Genomic DNA, 6,149 nt, shown 5'->3' with positions numbered 1-6,149 from the left:
ATTTAAAGAACTTTTTAACGGATTAATTTGATCATGTTATTAGTCTTTGATTGCTTAATTAGTTCCTAAAAGCACACTTTCTATGTGGCTGTAAAGTAGTGGGTGATAACAGCCAATATGCAGATTCATGTATCAGCCCCACATTGAAGAATATTACAAAAGAGAACTTAATTAGATCCTATAATAGAAAAATGTTTGGGCATTAGTCAGTCATGATCCTTCAGGCAGTTAATGGGATATGAGGAGTGGTCATATCTAGCATTATATATGGGAGTGGGGTGCCTGCCCCAGCCTGGTTGCGACACTTGCTAAGGTTACTCCTAATTAGCATGGCACAACTTACAATCACGATTATGTTGCATAGTGTAGAGCCCGACCAGCTTCACTATGTCTTGCAAAATCCTTACTATGCTTGACTGTGGATGCACCTACCATGAATCCATAATTTCATAAAATCTTAATGATCAAAAGCAATTTTCTAGAGATAAGTCTCATTGAAATCTAAGTAATAGAATATCTAAAGCAATCCTTCACTATGTCTTACAATCTTAATGAATAACATGCAATACAATATCTAAAGCTCAGAACACACAACAATAAAAGAAAACCTAGGTATACATATTGTTACATTTGCCATGGTGCTATACACATTACAACAAACACCTAGCTAGCCATTAACCATTCAAAGGACACCTAGGTATTCAATACAAGTGAGCATGACTTACCTCAATCAAAATGAGACCCTGTCAGCACGAGTGAGCACCCTAAACGGACTGCAAAGTGAGCACCCCAAATAGACCTTGCAGTGAGCACGAGTTCCATAAACCAAATCCTTGCAGCAGAAACAAACAAAGGTCCTTGCAGTGAGCACGAGTTCCCCAAAAAGACCTAGGTTTCAATAGAACGGTGGAGAAGAAGAAAGAGTCGCAAAACGTACCTGGGTAAGGTGGCAAGCTATCACGATCTTGAGCGCGATGGAGAAGAAGAAGCTTAGATGGAGAAGAAGAGAGCGCAAGCAAAATAAGGCTATCGTCTGATATTTTAAAATGTAAGTCCAACATTGGTTTTAAATAAAAAACCAATCTTAACAAAATGATGTTAACTTATCATACATTAACATCAGTTTTCTGAAAACCCGATGTTAACGAGCTGACGTTAATATCAGTTCTTCAAAAACTAATGTTAACTAATTAATGTTAACATCGGTTTTCCCAGAACCGATGTTAATGTTAGTTCATTAACATCGAGTTTTCAGAAAACCGATGTTAACAGATACGCATTATTTACAATTATGCCACCATGTTTATCTTAACATCGGTTTTGTCAAAAACCAATGTTAATCTGGCGATGTTAAATATGCTTTTTGTAGTAGTGTAAATTGTTTTGCAATTAATGGTCAATATCTTGTTCTCTATCTCCTAATTAGATTGTTGTTCCATAGAACCAACATCACAATTTTCAATGGCCAAAGTCTTGTTCAATTTCCTTGTTAACAACAATCCACATTTCGATGACCTAGGTCTTAACTGCCCATTTATATAGAGCGAGCTTTATATCCTTAATGCTGATCTATTTCCACAGAGAGGAACCCATGGAGCTTGCAAATTTATGTAGTACCTAGTTCGAAGAAGAAAAGAAATCCAATTAAGACAAAGTTAAAAGAAGAAAAAAAAAGCATGATACAAGAAACAAATACATCACGTTTCAAGGGAGTAGAGACAAAGACTTCTTTCCCTATAAATAAGACAAACTCAAAATATGAGTGCTTTGATGAGAGAGAGATAAGACATAGGTGTTGTGAGGGGAGTAAGGAATGACAAAACCTGTTGGTCAAGAAGAAGCAATGAATTCTATAATAGTGTGTTTGGATGAAGCAATTTAGCAGGCGAATTAATTTTTTTCAAGGAATTTAAAATGATTCGTGATAAAATAGCTTGTTTGGATGGAGTATTTGAAAGGAGATTTAATTTTTGGTATTTTTATGAATCATTTTGATTGACTAAAACAGTGGTATTTCAAATTCTCTAAAAAAATATAGAATTTAAAATTCTTTTTTCGGAGATGCTCACTCTAACTCACGTTCTTGCTTGCGACTCTTTCTCGCTCAACACTCACAACTACGGGTGAATAAAGTTTTTACGGCCGATATCGACATAAGTTGTTTTTCATTGACGTTGGCCTTTTTTGTCCAAATATTTTTGTATGATGTCAACCAAAGCTATTTTTTGCTGATATCGGCTAAGATTTTTTTTAGATGATGTTGGTTAGGGTTATTTTCTCACTGACGTCAGTCATGGGAAATTTTTGCTAACGTCGACCAAGGATTTTTTTGGCCGTTGTCATCCAAATTTGTCAATTGATGTTCACCAATGATTTTTTTGGCCAACGTTGGCTAGATTTTTTCTACTGACATCGGTCATGACTAACTTTTGATTAAACACCTATTAGGGTTTTTCAGCCGACGTCAACTAGGTTTTTCTAGCCAACATCAGCCAAAGCTATTTTTTGGCCAATGTCGGCTAAGGTTATTTTTTAGCCGATGTTAGCTAGGGTGTTTTGGCTGATGTCAACTACATTTTCTTAGCCGATGTCGGTTAGAATTTTTTTGTTGACATCGACTAGGATTTTCTGGCTGACATCAACCAGAGCTATTTCTTAACCACATTAACTAGGTTTTTTGGTTGATGTTGGCTAGGGTTTTTTCTGCTAACACCAGTTAGGTATTTTTGACCGACATCGGACATGACTATTTTTAGTTGACATCGACTAGGTTCTTACAGTCAACATCCACTAGAGTTTTTTCTGTCGACATCGGTTAGAGCTATTTTTTAGCAAACATCAGCCAAGGCTATTTTATAACCGATGTTGGGTAGGGTTTTTTATTTGACATTGGTCAGGGCTATTTTTTTAGCTAACTTCGACTAGGGATTTTTCGGCCAATGTTGACCAATGATGTTTTTCGGCCGACATTGGGTAGGTTCTATTGGTTGGCATTGACCAAGCTATTTTTTAGCCGATATTGGGTAGATTTTTTTGTCAACGCCTACTAGGATTTTTTAGGCTGACATTGGCTAAAAATAGCCTTGGTCAATGTCGGCCAAACAAACCCTAGCCGACGTTGATAAAAAAAATCTAGTCAACATCGGCGGAAAAATAGATTCAACCAATGTTAGCCAAAAAATAGTCTCGACTGACGTCAGCTGACAAATATTCCTGGTATACTTTGACAAAAAAAACCCTATTTAATGTTGATCGAAAAATAGCTTTGGTTGATGTCGGTTTAAAAACATCACTAGTTGTGGTTAGACAAAACAACCCTGGTTAAAATTATCAATATTTTATATTTATAAATTATTAAAAATTGAAAATATTTTTTAATTAATATTTCAAAATTAGATTGTGTTTATTTTCTATAAAGTTTAATATTAAAATTTCATCTATTTAAAATATAAAATTAAAATTTTGCATATGGAGAAAATTAAATTACCCTATCCAAACAAAGAATTTAAAATGGAAGAAATTAAATTTGAATTGATTTATCCAAACAAAACATTTGAAAAATGAAGAAAATTAAAATCAAAGCAATTCAAATTCCTTGAAATTTTGAAATTCATAATCCAAACACAAGGTTAAATTGAATTTTATCTAACTGAACATATGCCCGAGCTGGTTGACAAAGCATTGTAGCTAAAAGCAAAGTTGAAAGTTTAAAAGCTGTGTCAAGCTTCTAAATTTGCATCTGCTGGTTAACAAAACATTGTAACTAAAAGCAAAGTTGATATCCTATAACTGAATTCTGTCTAAATCGAAATTTAGCACTGCTTAACACACCAATAGAAACAAAGATACAGTTAGTAAATCCCTATGCAAATTCAGTTTAAATGTTTCATAAGACAGTCCATAACTTTTTTTAGAGGAAAAGAAGACAATCCATAACTTAAGACCAAATTGAACACTCCTTAAGACACAAAAGAAGACACCAAACTGAACATCCCTATTTGTATTATTATCTCTGCTTCAAGTGTAAGACATTTACATTTTTTTTGTATGTGAGAAAGAAACTAATTTGAAGCTGCGACAGGTTGCTAATTTCCTACAACACAAACACTTTTGAACATCCAAGCTAGTCAACCTTCTGTTGGAGCAGCAGTGCATTCCTATCAGACATCAAACTCATTAAAAAGGCATTAGCTCCTACTAATCACAAACCCATATCAATTTCAATACCTGCAAAAATTTCAACATAAACAATTTTATCAAATTAAATAAATAATACAAATTAGAGATCAAACTGACGATGAATATCAATTTCAAATTATGTGACCAACTTAACAACAGAAGTTTCACTAAAATAAATAGGGATAGGGATGCAATAATATAAGTAAATGTTAAAAAGTTATTACTAATTTCTGCAAGATCAAAATGCTTCAATAATAAGGAAAAGAGAAGATTAAAAAAACCCCAAAGAGAAGAAAGGGAACTTTATTTTATAAAAGAAGAAGAAGGGAAACTTATTCACTACATAATGTTGCATTTGTGCAAAATCTGATATTTTTAGATTCAGCTCATTATCCATCAAAATGTTGCCTGGTTTCAAGTCTTTATGTATCACTTTTAAATAAATAGGTTTTAGTATTTGATTGATTCAAAATTTTGAAAAGGAAGATTAGCTCCCACATCCAAAACTCTTACACTAACTGGACTAAATTATCCTTAATAACTTTTTTGACCATTCTAAGTATATAAATAATAAAATTGTTTGTTTCTCCACCCCTCCCCCTGTGAACCAACCAAGGTGTCCCTCCCCTTTAGACCAAACAGCTGTCAGCATATTAATCAAGTAAGCCACAACACTGCCACACAAGATGCTCAATATATATCATTTCCATATTATCTCTATGTTCCCTTGGGAAATAAGGTGCTTCTTTTCTGGTTTGCACAACAATACATGTACGGGATTGAAAATTCTAAATTATTAGAACTTATATGATTTGATCACCTTAATCACATAAGCAACACTGCCATACAAGATAAGACAAACAATATCAAGGGTGCTAACACTTTTCGGCATTCCACATTGCCATCTTTTAATTTTTTTTGTGTGGCACCTCATACCTGCACGTGCAGGTATATGCACTACTGCACTAGTAGCCATGCACTCTACAGTGCACTAATGCTTTTCTTTTTTCAAGGGAAGAAAAAGAAGATTGTACAAAGCCAACACTTTTTTATAACGACTTGCATACAGTTTACCGCATACATATAATCGAGAAAAATTATTAAAAAACCACAATTAAGTAGCAAAATGCAGCATCCATGTATTGCTTAAAAAAAAGAAACTCGACATCTTGAACCTCATGAAATACTTGCTTGGCTTGATGAGTAAAACAATTTTAAGCAGAATTAAATGTGGTTAAATAATAAGTACAACTAACACTTATGGAGAATAAATTAAACTATGAAACATAAGTTTTTACCTGGCAGTAAGACCAGAATTTTGAATAATAAAGGTTATCAGCCATGACTATAATTGCATGTTGCCACTTCATAGAAAACCACAACAGAAAAAGTTAAACCATGAGGCAGAGACATATAAACCGGTTATATATATATATATATGCGTGTGTGTGTGTGTTTTCTTGGTTGCCAAAGACTTAAACTATGTCAGAGAATAAATGCGTAAAGGAATAGGTGTGTGGTGATATTTAATGACAATAGGACACTGATTGCGTGACCAATTTCACGCAAGATTAAAGTATTGTTCGTGTTATTGACAAATGTCACAAAGTTTTTATGACAACTCAAATCTGTCGTGTGTTAAGTATAGCCTATTGACATAAATCACAAATCAAGGGTATGAAACAATGGCAACTTCTAATTATCCAGTTGGTATCTTGTGAAAGTGGCGATCATAAAATAAAGTAGCCTAAATACTTGTTCAAATTTCAAATTCTTTGTATATTAATATGCAAGACTTCAATTTTAAATATTGAATTTAAGTTGCTCCAACATGACTTTAGCAAAAATATACCTGTGCATCCATTCTAAAGTTCTTCACCTCAACTTCAGGTAGCATGTGATCTGAATACCTACCATTCACGTGAGGGCTGGGATCCTTAAAGCTACTAACAAAAAGGAAAAATTCACAT

General features: G+C 33.7%; 1 long non-coding RNA gene across 1 annotated transcript; it reads right to left on the bottom strand.

The window, feature by feature from the left end:
- Window positions 1-3,985: 3,985 nt before the first annotated feature.
- Window positions 3,986-5,565, bottom strand: LOC114379197. Its single transcript, XR_003659441.1, has 2 exons — window positions 5,478-5,565; window positions 3,986-4,227 (listed from the first exon to the last, which is right to left on the bottom strand). It is a non-coding gene; the product is annotated as an uncharacterized LOC114379197 (long non-coding RNA).
- Between the last annotated feature and the right edge of the window lie 584 nt (window positions 5,566-6,149).

Source organism: Glycine soja, chromosome 12 (assembly GCF_004193775.1).
Source record: "Glycine soja cultivar W05 chromosome 12, ASM419377v2, whole genome shotgun sequence".
In the NCBI taxonomy this organism is placed as follows: domain Eukaryota; kingdom Viridiplantae; phylum Streptophyta; class Magnoliopsida; order Fabales; family Fabaceae; genus Glycine; species Glycine soja.
Note: the sequence above shows the minus strand (reverse complement) of the source record. Positions and strands in the feature narration are given on the sequence as shown.